This window comes from Brachycentrus maculatus, unplaced genomic scaffold (assembly GCF_059751285.1).
Source record: "Brachycentrus maculatus isolate JH-2025_06_01 unplaced genomic scaffold, ASM5975128v1 h1tg000046l, whole genome shotgun sequence".
Classification (NCBI taxonomy): domain Eukaryota; kingdom Metazoa; phylum Arthropoda; class Insecta; order Trichoptera; family Brachycentridae; genus Brachycentrus; species Brachycentrus maculatus.
The window spans coordinates 69,544-84,654 of NW_028280800.1; positions in this window are offsets into that span (position 1 = coordinate 69,544).

Genomic DNA, 15,111 nt, shown 5'->3' on the forward strand with positions numbered 1-15,111 from the left:
ATATATATATATATATATATATATATATATATATATATATATATATATATATATATATATATATATATATATTATATATATATATATTTAAATATACATATATATATATATATATATATATATATATATATATATATATATATATATATATATATATATATATATATATATATATATATATATATATATATATATATATATATATATATATATATATATATATGTATATATATATATATATATACTACTACTACTACCATCACGCCGTACTACACCCCGCAGGGGTAGGCAGAGAGGATGGAACGCCACACTCTTCTGTCCTGACATACACTCCTCGACTCCTTAACATCCATAAATCTAGTCATACATGCCCTCCGATTACGCAGACTTTTGACACCTCCAGATTTTAGGTTTTTAAGTCGTTTTCGGTCATCCTCGTTCTGTTTTCCCGCTCACATTCGCCACATATATTTTCTTAGTCATTCTCTCATTATCCATATTGGGTATTGGATATTCATATAGGTACCTTTTCGTAAAGGTTTACACTCGACTGGAGCTACGATGCGTGTGAGATGATTCAATAAATCATAATCGAACAAAGGAATAATGAAAAGTAATAACAATTCGTTTTCGGAACAAAGAAAGATCTAGAAACAAACATGGCGTCTGGCGTCTGTCAACTGTCGTGGCTCTGTTGAAGCGCATCTGAGGGGAACAATTTCCCTGATTTTCGAATTACACGCTCATTGACTCTTTGGTTTCATCATTTAAGGGGATTGCAATCAAATCCCGCCACTTCCAAATAAATTACAAAATTTATTTATTCCATCAGATACTGGATTTTTTCATTCGACAGATGTGGAGGTCCTCACCTAGTGACATTTCCAATATTGCACAAAAATCCTTTAAATACAAATCTGTTCTGTGTATCAAAATCTCAATTAAAGTTGCGACAAAACGTGACCAATCCTGTGTTAAACTAATATGAAATCATTAAATCGCACCAAAACGAAACAATTTTACAAGCTAGAATTCCGGATTACTTTAAATTACTTCAAACTTGTTAAAACTTCAGACTTTAAACGTTCGACTGCATTCAGTCTACTTTGATCATTCTTTTCCAACTCCATGTTTCACTTCCATACATTAGGGTCGGAACCAGGATACATGGTACTCGTGATTCCAAATCCTTTTAAAGTTCACAACATTTTGAGTGTGACCAAAAACTTGTTCACAAAATCTGGATTATCTCCAATTACAGGAGTTATTTCCATATTATTTTTTGGCATCTCATCAAAGATGAAGAAGAATATGGAAGTCTGGGCATTTACGGGGCTGACGACCGTCATGGGCTGGTTTAAGTGATCACTTTACATTCACCATATAACATTCACCAATTTTACCCATTATTGATAACAGCACTACTCAAATTCTTGGAAGCTATATATATGAATCAATTTTGAAACATTGTTCTTGAGTCACTAAAACTTCACTAGAGACATCAAACAAAATGTATTAATAAATTTTATTTGGAGTATGCTCTGTTTGTTTCTCATACCCTCAAATACGCCCTTCCGTTATGGTTAATTTAAAATTCACGCTATTGGAAATTTCTCTCGGTTCCGTTTAAAAACATTTCCGTTATTAGTTAGCTTTGTTATTCATAATCCAAATCAATTACCGGGTTTAACGTTTTGTTGTTGGCATTGCTCGCTCCACTGGGGCTGTTCCTTGTTCCTTGGCGCGTTTCATGAATAGGGTTCTTCGCGATTCAGTGCGGTTACTTGAACCAGTCGAATGAAAAATTGCTAATCGCTCACTCCTTTCAACAACGCCATATATCAAAAATCGTCAATTTTCAATAGTACATCGCTCACTCCTTTCAAGAACGTCATAAATCAAAAATCGTCAATTTTCAGTTGTGCATATTTTCGGAATGCCCAGGAAATGTACTATATCCCAGCAAAAGTGGCACATTTTTAACTTAATATTTACCCGCTACAGGGCAGAAAGTATTGTTTTTACATTTGAAGAAAATGTATTGTTTAATTATTTTTTTAAATGTACTAAATATTTTTCAAATGGAGAAAAAATATTCAGGTTTTACCTAAAAAGATCTGTTGCACAGTAAAAAGTTCAATTGGTGGCTTGATATTTATTTTTAATACATTTCATTATAATCCTTAACTTTAAAAACGATCTCCTAAAAAAACAAGTTTTTTATATATGACGTTGTTGAAAGGAGTGAACGTAATGTTGTTCTACAATTACTGATATTAAGCTTCTAAAAGCTGAAATCAGTTGGCAAAGAGAATAGAACGCCACACCACTCTGTCCTTGCAAACATTCTTCGCCTCTTCCACGTTCATGCATCTCCTCATACATACCCGCCTTATATGTGCATTATATTTTATTTATTTTTCGTTTAACCAGACTGGGCCGCAGCAACGCGTGGGCGGTTCAGGTAGTATATTACATATATAACGGTCATAATAGTCACCAACAAAACAGAGCAATAAATTTCCGTTTATACTGTATGCTGGGAATTAGATAATGATTTTCTTTTAAAGGCTTAAATTTTTTTTAACTATTGAAATCCTTCTTTAAAGGTCGCGTATTGATATCTCTATCGTGGGCAAGCCATTCTGGCGTTTATTTATGGGCGTCGTAGATATTAAAGTTTTATGTTTACGACTTTAATAGCGGCTTTGGTGTGGGATATAGCCTGTTTTGACAGCAACTAATTTATAAGTTCCTGCGGTTTATTTACTAGGTCCAACACAAATGCCTAAGACGGATATTCAGTTTTTTTTTAAGTTTGAAATATGACTTTTGAACTGGACCAACCAAAACTAACTTACTGAACAACACGCCGCTTCCCCGTAGGGGAAGGCAGAAAGAGTAGAACGCCACATCAACTGTAACCTATAAACTAATCGTCAGAATGCCATGACATTTTGGCACGTATCGTTTGAAGGTTGGTAGTGTCAAGTATATAGGTACCTTGGTAAACAGTGTTGCCATGTATGTATCAGACGGGAAATGTGTGTTTTTTTTTCATTCATTCATTCAAACCGTTATCCGCACCCCAATGGTGCATAGGGCATTGCGTTATATAAACGCAATGTTTTGTTTATCGTTAACACAACAAAGAAAGGTGATCAGCCCTCTGCTTCAGGTACCAGTCCAGGGTAATATTGAATAAATATTAGAGTGAAAAAATCACTTATATTTATTTGACCCCCCCTGGGAATCGAACCCAGGACCTCCAGAACGGTAGCCGAGCATGCTTGACCATTACACTACACTTCATTTTATTTATTTAATAATATTATCGACGTGCCCTACGTAAAGAGCTGTAACTACATTTTTGCCAATTTTGAGATATTCGGTGTGTGTTATTAACTGACCGTTATCTACAAATCGCTCACTCCTTTCAAGAACGTCATAATTCAAAAATCGACAGTTTTCACTTGTGCATGTTTTCGGAATGCCCAGAAAATCTACTATATCCCAGCAAAAGAGGCATATTTTTGACTTAATATTTACCCGCTACAGGGCAGAATGTGTTGTTTTTGCATTTTGAAGAAATGTATTGTTTATTTTTATTTTTTTTTAATAAACAAGTTATTTTTCAAATAAAGAAAATAACTTCAGGTTTAACCTAAAAAGATCTGTTACACAGTGAAAAATTCAATAAGTGGCTTGATATTTATTTTTAATAAATTGTTTTATATTTTTAAACTTTAAAAACGTTCTCCTGAATCAGGTTTTTTGATTTATGACGTTCTTGAAAGGAGTGAACAAAATATAAACAAATAAAAAATACATAAAATAAATTACGCCCAGTTTTCAGGCGTATAAGACACTATCTACATCAAATTTTCGAAATGAACTGAACTCCTAAAACGCTAACTACTTAATTTTGACAAGCATAAAGTTTTAAAACAATTAAATACATTATTTTATCGTGTTTTTGAATGTATAATACTAGTTTAGAATTTCAGATAAAACCGTTAATTAATAAAATAAAACAAAAGTTCAAAAATTCTTCTAAGCTCTCTCCTGTAAAGTAACAAATTTGCAGATAGAGTACTTTACGTAGGGGCCGTCGATAGTTACATTTTTAAAAATACAATTTGATACAATTTGTATACATTTATACGTATGGCAATATTATAATTTTAGTTTAGTTTTGTATGGAACTGTTTAACAGTTTTTGGAACTCTCTCAAATATACAACTCAGTACCCGAGACCGGGTGCGCGAGGAACCACACGTGCATCCGCGCACTTTTTTTTAGGAAATAAATTAGATTTTTGAATTTAAAATATATATTTATAATTATTTTATTATGATTTTTCACTACGAAAACAGTGTTTTAAGCGAAAAATTCAATAACGTCAAATGTTACCTGTGTTTAAAGAAGAAAACAAAGTAAAACTAAAATTAAAAATGAATAGATATTACCACAAAGCGACTGCAGAATCAATAAATATAAATAAATAGCTGTCATGGATTGCAAATTGTTGAAAATTACCTTTGTGATCTGTTCCAATGGTATAGAGTTATCAATGTCCTGTTAGTACATTTCGTTTATGTGAAATTATTTTATTCAATTAGTAATACAAAGGATTTTAATATGGGACAGGAAGTACGGTGTACAAACAATCCATTGTTACATTGAAACACCATACGAGAAAGTTCTGTCACATGAGCTCACATATCGCTCACTCCTTTCAACAACGTCATTTATAAAAAAATCGTCAATTTTCAATAGTACATACATGTTCTCGGAATGCCCAGAAAATGTACTATATCCCAGCAAAATTGGCATATTTTTAACTTAATATTTACCCGCTACAAGGCAGAAAGTATTGTTTTTGCATTTGGAAAAAAAATGTATTGTTTAATGATTTTTTTAAAGATACTAAATTTTCTAATAAAAAAAACATTCAGGTTTTACCTAAAAATATCTTTTGCACAGTAAAATGTTCAATAAGTGCCTTGATATTTAATTTTAAAATATTCTATTACATTTTTAAACTTTAAAAACGATCTCCTGAAAAATGAAGTTTTTTTGATATATGACGTTGTTGAAAGGAGTGAGCGATATATGTGTAGAACTTCTAAGAAAATGAGAAGTGTGGTTGTCAGTCATGGGTAGAATTGGTGAATGTTACACGTGTGTAAAGTATCACTCAAACCAGACGGTCGCAAGCTCTGCAAATTCCCAGACTTCCATATTCTTCTTCATCTAGATTTCGTTCGTTCTACTAAGGTAGTAATATCGTTCGTTTTAATTTTGTTCATGTGAATCTATTATAACCATATTCCCTAAGGAACGAGGTTAATTGAGACAAGGCGATCAGTGTACGCGGGACATCCTTTCTGAGGTCCATAGACGAGCTGTGAGCCTAGGTGGTCTATGAAACGTCATTATTCATCAAGATAGTTAAATTGGTAATGCGACGCAACACCCATTTCGGATAATAGAGCCCAAAAAAGGGATCACAGCGTCTTTCGAATGGTCGAAGGGACATTATTTTTTTTTTGAATTACCTAAAGTCCAAGTGACTATGAAATCTAGCTACGGCTTATGCAATACCGCTTATTATGTCCCTACTCAGGCTTCAACTTTATAGTTTCATAGCCTGCCGGAATAAGGATGTTCTGAAAAATTTGTAAACGTTTGGCCGATTTTTTAAAGAGATATTGGATTTTTCGTTTTTGTTTTTTAGGACATACACTGAAAAAATGTTTTTATGTATTTTTTTTTAACTTCCTACCTTTCAAAAACTCTTTTCTTTTTTAAATCATATATTTATTCCGAAGAAAAACTTATTCTGTCAATACGAAAACCGATTGTTACGACCCCTGACCTGACTACATTCAAGTATGTAAAATACTCAATCATCTCAAGTTTTCTACAGCCTTACTCTGTTTCTATTACCAACCACATTAACTAATTTGTTTTACTGCTTTTTCTTCACTCATTCGATTCACAACACACTTTTCTTAGATTTATCTATAATGCTTATCTCAGCCTTGCATTCTTTCCTTTTATCACCATTCGATCATCTGTCATACATCATTTTGCCGAACATGGAAAATCGCATTTCGACTATATTGAAAGCTGTCCCACCGCATGCCCAGATCTGATACAGAAGCATCTAGGCTTCCTGACAGATCTGCTTTTGCAAAGCAATTTTTTTTTTGTTGCAAATTTATTGAAAATGTGAAAAACATAAAATTGTGTCCCGATTTTACTGTGAAATTACACTTAAAAGCTTTCAATCTACCTGTCACTGTAAATCTAAATAAATACAAGTTTTGACTGCATTCAGCCTTCTTTCATATTTTTTCCAACTCCATGCTTCACTTCCCTACATAAGGGTTTGAAACGGGACTCCATTGTGCACTGCCAGTTTAGCTTTCGCTGATAGATTTTTATTTATTATAACTGATTTTAGTGCACCATTTACTCTTATATCATTATCAATCTTTCCATCCTTAGAAAACATGCTTTCCAAATATACGAAATCATCTACATGTTCCAAAATTTCCCCATTTATTACTATTTTACTATTCTCAATATTAATACCATTTAAAGCATTTACTTTGTGGTTAGCCAGTTTTACTTAAAAAAATTTTACAAAGATGTTGATAATATCAGTATTTAACCACTCATCGAGATTTTTATGTCTACTGGTTTCGACACGTACCAGTCTCTTCGTCAGGGCAATCACTACCACAGAATGCAAACAATACTACCCTTCACCACCATAGCACCATTCACACACTTAAAACTATACAAAACGTTTGACACATGCGATGCACTAAATGTTTCAGAACAAAAATGCGTTACGAGCCAAGATTAAACATACTATTTTACATCCAGATCCACATTAATACCTTTCAAAAACCATGACTTTGGATTTGCTGCACGTTCATCAAGACATCACTTTTCTTGCACACATAGCTAATGCAGATCTTCTTTACTTTTGGCAAGAAGCACAGCACATTCAATAATTTCCGATTTCACATTTTATTCCAAAATCAAAAATGGCTGATGCACCCCCCTTAATATATTCATTCATTATTACATAAGGGTCACTTTGACCCTTCCCGCTCCGGGGGTTAAAATTCTCCGGTTTCATTAATACGTTATGCGTATATGAAGATATTCCCAACATGGGTAGGTACTTTTAAATGACCTAACAAAAAAAATCACCTACTCGCCTCACAGACCTGAGGCGAAGACTGTCGGACCACACTGGCAACATTTTATTATTATAAGAGTGAGAATATGATAATCTATATTATTAATGCCTTTTATCGTGGAGAATTTATCAAAGATGTAATAATAGCCGGTCATAATTTCAATTTATGCAATCAGTTTTCGTTTTTGCATCCAGCCAACGGAACAAGTATTAAGAAGAATATTATTTTGACATCTCAGCTTAGATAAAGAAGAATGATGGTATGGACGTCCGGGTATTCATGAGGTTTACGACCTGTTGCGTAGGCTGGTTTAAGTGATATACACGTGAAACATTCACCATTCTACCTAAGATTGACAACTATAATTCTCATTATTTTTATACATATATATATATATATATATATATATATATATATATATATATATATATATATATATATATATATATATATATATATATATATATATATATATATATATATATATATATATATATATATATATATATATATATATATATATATATATATATATATATATATATATATATATATATATATATATATATATATATATATATATATATATATATATATATATATATATATATATATTTATATATATATACATATAGTAATTTGTGTGTTTAATGACGTAGTGTTTTTTAAAACTATATGAATTTTTTTGGCAAGTAGCGTAAAAAATATCACTAAAATGAAAAACAGTTTTTGTCATAGTAATCACACTATGGCTGTTTTTTGTATTTTATTGCTTCTAAAGTTTTGTTACCTACTGATAAAAAAAAATATGGCTTTCAACTAGCTATTTTTTTTTATTCTGTCACTAACGCCCAAGAATGGGTATTATTCATCAAATCGCTAAATTCAAAAAAATTTAAAAACACCAATCACATTCGGCCATATATTTTAATATTTAAATTTCTTGCATTTGCGTACTACCTCGTCCAAGTCGAGTTACCAATAACCCTATAAAAATATCAAAAAAAGGGTTTTAAACAGTCATTTCCATCTTTACCTTTGATTTATTAGTACTTTATTACTAACAAATGCCATTTAGTGCGCTAAATGTGTACACCGTTCCCGCTTCCTGTTTGTGACGTCACGGGCGTCACGACCTCCTCGCCCGCGGTAGGGGAGGACACCATTGTCCCGCGCTGCGCTCTCGGGCGTGATACGGGGATAATAGAAGCGAGAAAGTGACAAACGAGACAAAGAAGTTGGTAAACGCCACGATGGCTTTACGATTTGTTCCCACAGGTCCCGGTCGTGCGCGGAGTTCGTGCGGGGCTCTGCTGGTTCTCACGAATCGATGGAAAAACTAGCGATAAGTTGACGATAGTAAGAATGCTAGAGTACTATACAAAAGTTCTCATTCTCCGTTAAAAACTATTTGTTTTTACACAAGAAACTTTGTAAAATCAATAAAACAAAGATTTTGTTTTATTTTGTTATTCTAACCAATTTTTAAGAAGACCCTGTCTTCTATAAGGATGGAAACGCGTAAGATAGTAAGCTTGCTTGTATCATTGCATTTCTCTTTTCCAGAAAATAAGGATGGTAAATATGAAAAATATTTCACAAATACCCAGTCTATCGTAGTCATGCAGGAGAAAGTGACCATGTTGTTTTTTTTTACAAAAACGTCATTGACTATTTGATATCTTACTAGCCTAATATTGCCCTGTAAAAATCCTAAAGCCATTTTTAATTTGTAAGTATAATATATCGACTTGTTAAAAATGACTTAAATATGAAATAAATAACTGCATTGATGTTTATTTTATTGCCAAGCAAAAGTGACTTAAATGGCCCTCCTGAACATTCATAATGAAATTCATAATAATAATACACGAGGACATAACAAAATACATGTGGAGCCGATAAACACTACTAAATTTGGAGTAAGGTCCTTAAAATCTATTGCCAATACCCAAATTAACCAGCTGCCTGACATATATAAATAAAAACCCATTCGGGGATCCAAAATAAACGATCTGAGATGGTACTTTATGGAAAGACATAAATGTAGTGTTTAGTCATATTTTCTTATTTTGTTTTTACCTTATGTTTTTTTTTTTTTCTCATTTGTTTAATTTAAATATGCTTACTATGCCTATTGATTACACCTGTTTATTGTTTTTATATTTTGCCATGTATTAGTATTAGTTTTGGTTATTTAAAAAAATCTTAATTTATTATTTGTGTTCCAGTCTTGTTAACCTTAATCCCATGGCCCAAAATAAGAAATAGAAATTACTCATCGGGAATATTATACGTATACATGACTTATGTATGTAATATGTTTTGAAACAAATAAATAAATAAATCATTCATCGTTTATGCTTAACATGCCCAGAATTTTCACTCATGGACTACACTAAATTATTGTAACATTAAATATAAAGGTCAAATCCACTCACAAGTAGGAATAGGCTGTAAAAACTTATAAGGTAAGTCCATTATAAGCGGTGTTGCATAAGCCGTAGCTAGATTTCAGTCACTTGGACGTTAGGTGATAAAATTCACACATAATCTACGTTTACATGCATTTGTCTCTTGGACTATTTTTCACACATAAAACGATTTAAAATCGTTTATTTTACACCAATGAAACAATACAATAACGTAATAATTTTTAAGAATTGGTGATAACATGTTAGATTGTTAGATGGTATGAATTATATCTATGGGATTGTCTTATTGCAGGGTTTATACGTGTCCGAATAACCATGGGAAAACTATAAATCCTTGGGAACTACATAGAGAATAATGAAACTCCGTAGTGCAGTGGTCAGCGCGTTGCGAGAGGTCACCAGATCTTGTCAAATATTTATTTAAATTTGACAGATTGGCACCTAATAACTCGACACTGACTAGAACACTCTAGAAGGATGAAAAGCCATTTAAAAAAAGAAGAAGATTGATACATGATTCAAACATGGCACGATCAGGTATGCCAAATACTTGAAAGTGGTCAGGTTAGGAGTCGTAGCAATCGGCGGGTATGTATGAGGAGATGCATGAACGTGGAAGAGGCGAATAATGTTTGCAAAGTCAGAGTGCTGTGGCTTTCTATTCTCTCTCCCTACCCCTGCGATGGTTAGTTAGTTAGTTAGAGAGTGCGGAGTTTTACTATCAGATATTGTTTCACGATTTCTCTGCCCATAAATTCAAAACAGAACGGTGTAATCTTCGCTCAGACACGAGGAAACGGCCTATTAGATCCGATACTCTGCCCGTAATATTACTCGGATATATCATTTGGAATTGGCGCTTTTGGGCCGTGAAAATTATAGTATGATCGGCATCGTGTGAAACTAATAAATTACATATTACGCCTAACATAGACTGTAACAAAACTTCAAAATATTATCTAACATTTTTGGCGTCTCAACATGGATGACGGAGAATATGGAAGTCTGGGCTTGCGATCTGTCATATCGCTCACAACAACGTCATATATCAAAAAACTTAATTTTTTCATGAGATTGTTTTTAAAGTTTAAAAATATAATTAAATGTAATTATTTAAAATAAATATCAAGCCACTTATTGAACTTCTTACTATGCCGCAGATCTTTTTAGGTAAAACATAAGGTAAAGTTTAAAAATATATTAAAATGTATTTTAAATAAATATCAAGCCACTTATTGAACTTTTTACTATGCCACACATCTTTTTAGGTAAAACATGAATGTTTTTTCTTGATTTGAAAAATATCTAGTATATTTAAAAAATAAAATAAAACAATACCTTTTCTTCAAAATACAAAAACATTTTCTGCGCTGTAGCGGGTAAATATTAAGTTAAAAATATGCCGCTTTTTCTGGGATATAGTACATTTTCTGGGCATTCCGAAAACACACACAACTGAAAATTGACGATTTTCAATAAATGACTTTGTTGAAAGGATGTTATACACGTGTAAAAAGAACCATTCTATGATGGGTTCACGGGTGATTGACAAACAAACTACTCAAACTTTTTGGAACTCCCACACACATGTCGCTCACTCCTTTCAAGAACGTCATAAATCAAAAATCGTCAATTTTCAGTTGTGCATGTTTTCGGAATGCCCAGAAAATGTACTGTATTCCAGCAAAAGCGGCATATTTTAAACTTAACATTTACCCGCTACAGGGCAGAAAGTGTTGTTTCTGAATTTTCAACAAAAGGTATAGTTTAATTATTATTAATGAAATATACTAAATATTTTTCAAATGGAGAAAAAACCTTCAGGTTTTACCTAAAAAGATCTGTTGCACAGTAAAAAGTTCAATAAGTGGCCTGATATTTATTTTTAATACATTGTATTATATTTTTAAGCTTTAAAAACGTTCTCCTGAAAAATCAAGTTTTTTTGATTTATGACGTTCTTGAAAGGAGTGAGCGATGTATGTATAATATAATATATGGTGTATCATAAATCTTATGACACTTTTTTATGTGCGAGTTAACCAAAGTCATCTATGGTTGGTTTGGAAAACATTTTATTCAGATGCGTGTAAAATCCTAACCAGATTTTATGTATAAAATAATTCTTACTATTATTTTCGAAAACTATTCATTTTCGAAAACTATTCGTCCGCCTCCGTAGTGCAATGGTCATCATGCTCGGCTACCGTTCTGGAGGTCCCGGATTCGATTCCCAGGGGGGTTTAATAAATATAAGTGATTTTTTTACTCTAATATTTATTTAATATTACACTGGACTGGTACCTGAAGTGGAGGGCTGATCACCTTTCCTTCATGTATAAACGATCGAGATAACACTGCGTTTATATGAAGCAGTGCCCTATGCACCATTGGGGTGCGGTAAGGGTTTTATTATTATTCATGAGTGATATTAGCAAATGCAATATTTAAAGAATGTATTGCATTTTTTAAATGAATTAATTTTTTGGAACTCATTTTTAAATACAATAGGAAAATAAAACATTTATAACATAAGTTATAAGTAATATAATATAATAATATAGAATGTGGAATTGTGTAATTGGCTTTATTTTTATTAATGTAACTATTTTATTGTATTTTTTTTCAATGTAAAGCTGTACAATTCCTGAAATAAAAAAGTTGAAACTTATTTTTCAACAGATTTCTAACCGCAATAACAGCGCCAACTGTTAAGTAAGGAGTATAGTATAATAGCATTACGAGATTAACTTAACTATATCTTACGTATTATAAATTTGTGCAATCTCTTTTTATAATTTGACCAGATAATTTATTTACTACATTTTGAGTGTGTCCAAATACATGTTCACAAAATCTGGATTATCTCCAATTACAGGAGTCATTTTCATATTATTTTTGACATCTCATCAAGGAATGCCCAGTAAATGCCCAGACTTCCATATTCTTCTTCATCTTTGATGAGATGTCAAAAATAATATGAAAATGACTCCTGTAATTGGAGATAATCCAGATTTTGTGAACAAGTATTTGGACACACTCAAAATGTTGTAAATAAATTATCTGGTGAAATTATAAGCTAAAATAATAAAAATGAAAATGGTATTTTCTGGCGTTTCTCATGTGTGTGATTATAATCCAGGATTCGGACCTCACATACTAATATAAGAGTTTCTGCTTAGTAAAAAGATTCTTTACATCTCACCAATAGATGTCTCTAGTGAAGTTCTAGTTATTCAAGAACAAGGTTTCTAAATTGGTTCATATATAAAGAACTTCCAAGAATTTGAATAGTGTGGTTGTCAATAATGGGTAGAATTGGTGAATATTACACGTGTGTAAAGTGATCACTTAAACCAGCCTATGACGGTCGTCAGCTCCGTAAATGCTTAGACTTCCATATTCTTCTTCATCTTTGATGAGATGTCAAAAACAAATATGTCTTATTATTTTTTTCCATTTACTCAGATTGAGACACAGCAACCCGTGGCTGGGTACAGCTATTCAAAAATAAAATGAAGTTATCATAAGATTTATATTATCTTGTAAGTGTACCCTTTGTTAATGGCCTATATTTCACCGGTTTCAGCTCAATGTTTTTTTCAATATATTTGCTATCGACATTTAATAATGACATAATTAAGACTAACACAACAGGGTTGGAGTCCCATAATTAAGATTTAACATTTCAGAATAAATTACTGTAATTAATAAATGCCTTCTCATTACATAGCGACTTGTCTATTAGGATCACCATAGAAATTATCGAACTCATAACTATGGATACCTTGATTAAAAAACCATCGGTTTTCATCAATAAGCAATACGAAACCAATCACAGTGATAAAGGTTTCAAGCAGCGGTTCTCAATTTTTTTGGTAACAGAACCTTTTTGAAACACTTGTTCTGTGAAATAATAAAAAGATTTTATTTATATTTTTTAATTACAATACATTGATTAAAATTTAAAATCATAACTCTGCCACCGGACATCCTATAGACAGTGGTTGGTTAAATTTGGCTTGGGTCGGCGAAGCCCTTGATTTTTTTAAAATATAAAATATATTGCTTTTGCCAATGTCAAGTTAATAATAATAATAATTTTACCGGTAAATATGGTTGAATTCCATAACCGAAACTGGTGAATTCATTTTTATAACATTTTGGATGTTCCTAAATCCTTGTTCCCAAATCTGGGTTTCACCACTTATTTTAACATTTTTGTTATTTTTACATTATTGATATCTCAGCATAAATAATAAAACCCTTATCTGCACCCCAATGGTGCATAGGGCACTGTGTCATATAATCTTGATCGTTTACACATGAAGGAAGGGTGATCAGCCCTCCGCTTCAGGTACCAGTCCATGGTAATATTGAATAAATATTACAGTGAAAAAATCACTTATATTTATTTTACCGCCCTTGAGAATCGAACCCGGGACCTCCAGAACGGTAGCCGAGTGTGCTGACCATTGCACTACGGAGGCGGACTAATTAATGAAATAATATTACTTAATTATAAAATATGATAGACTTATTATTAAACTATAAATTAATTACGTTAAATAAAAAAAATAACTAAAAGTTTGTAGATAATTGGGTTCCTGCTGGCCAGGATGAGATGGATATATGTAGGGAGGGGAATAAGCGGGGCCAGAGTTTCAAAAAATGTTGGCATTTGGTCATTTAATGGGCAAACGAAGAATGTGGTTAAATTAAGAAAAACAATATTCTCTTATTAAATCAGTAGGTACATAAATGAAATTTCATTGGTGGGTTTAAATGTAGATATTATAAAACAAAACAATTTGTTGCCTTTTAAAATTTCTCGATAAATATATGTATTTATTACAAAACAAAATGATGCATCTCCTCCAACCACCTTCCTCGTCCACCCGCGAGCCCCTTGTTAATAAATTAGCGGCCCGTTGCCTATAGATATTTTTTTTTCATTAATTGATTCTGCAGTTACTTTGTGGTAAAATCTATCAATTTTTACTTAATGTTTTACGTGGTAAATACCACTATTTCTTAAAATCAACTGTGACACGTGTTTCAATGCATTCCGCATCATTTTCAAACACCGTATGTGAAGCTAATTCTAAATTTTAGAGTTGGGTCCTTCGGACATTGAAGGTAGCAGTGTTTCTAATTTTTATTTACTAATTTAATTTTTATGTTTTATTTTTATTAAGCTTCACATACGGTGTTTGAAAATGATGCGGAACGCATCGAAATCTGTGTCACAGTAGATTTTAGGAAATAGTGGTATTTACTAAGTAAAACATTAATTAAAAATGGATAGATATTTTTTGTCGCAGTGGAGCCTTCGCAGGGCTCCGCAGAACACAGTTTGAGAGCCGCTGGTGTGAAGAATCACACAATCAGTACAAATTGCTACCTTCACCTGCCATTAATAACACCCTCCCTCATTCATATGTTCCAATATC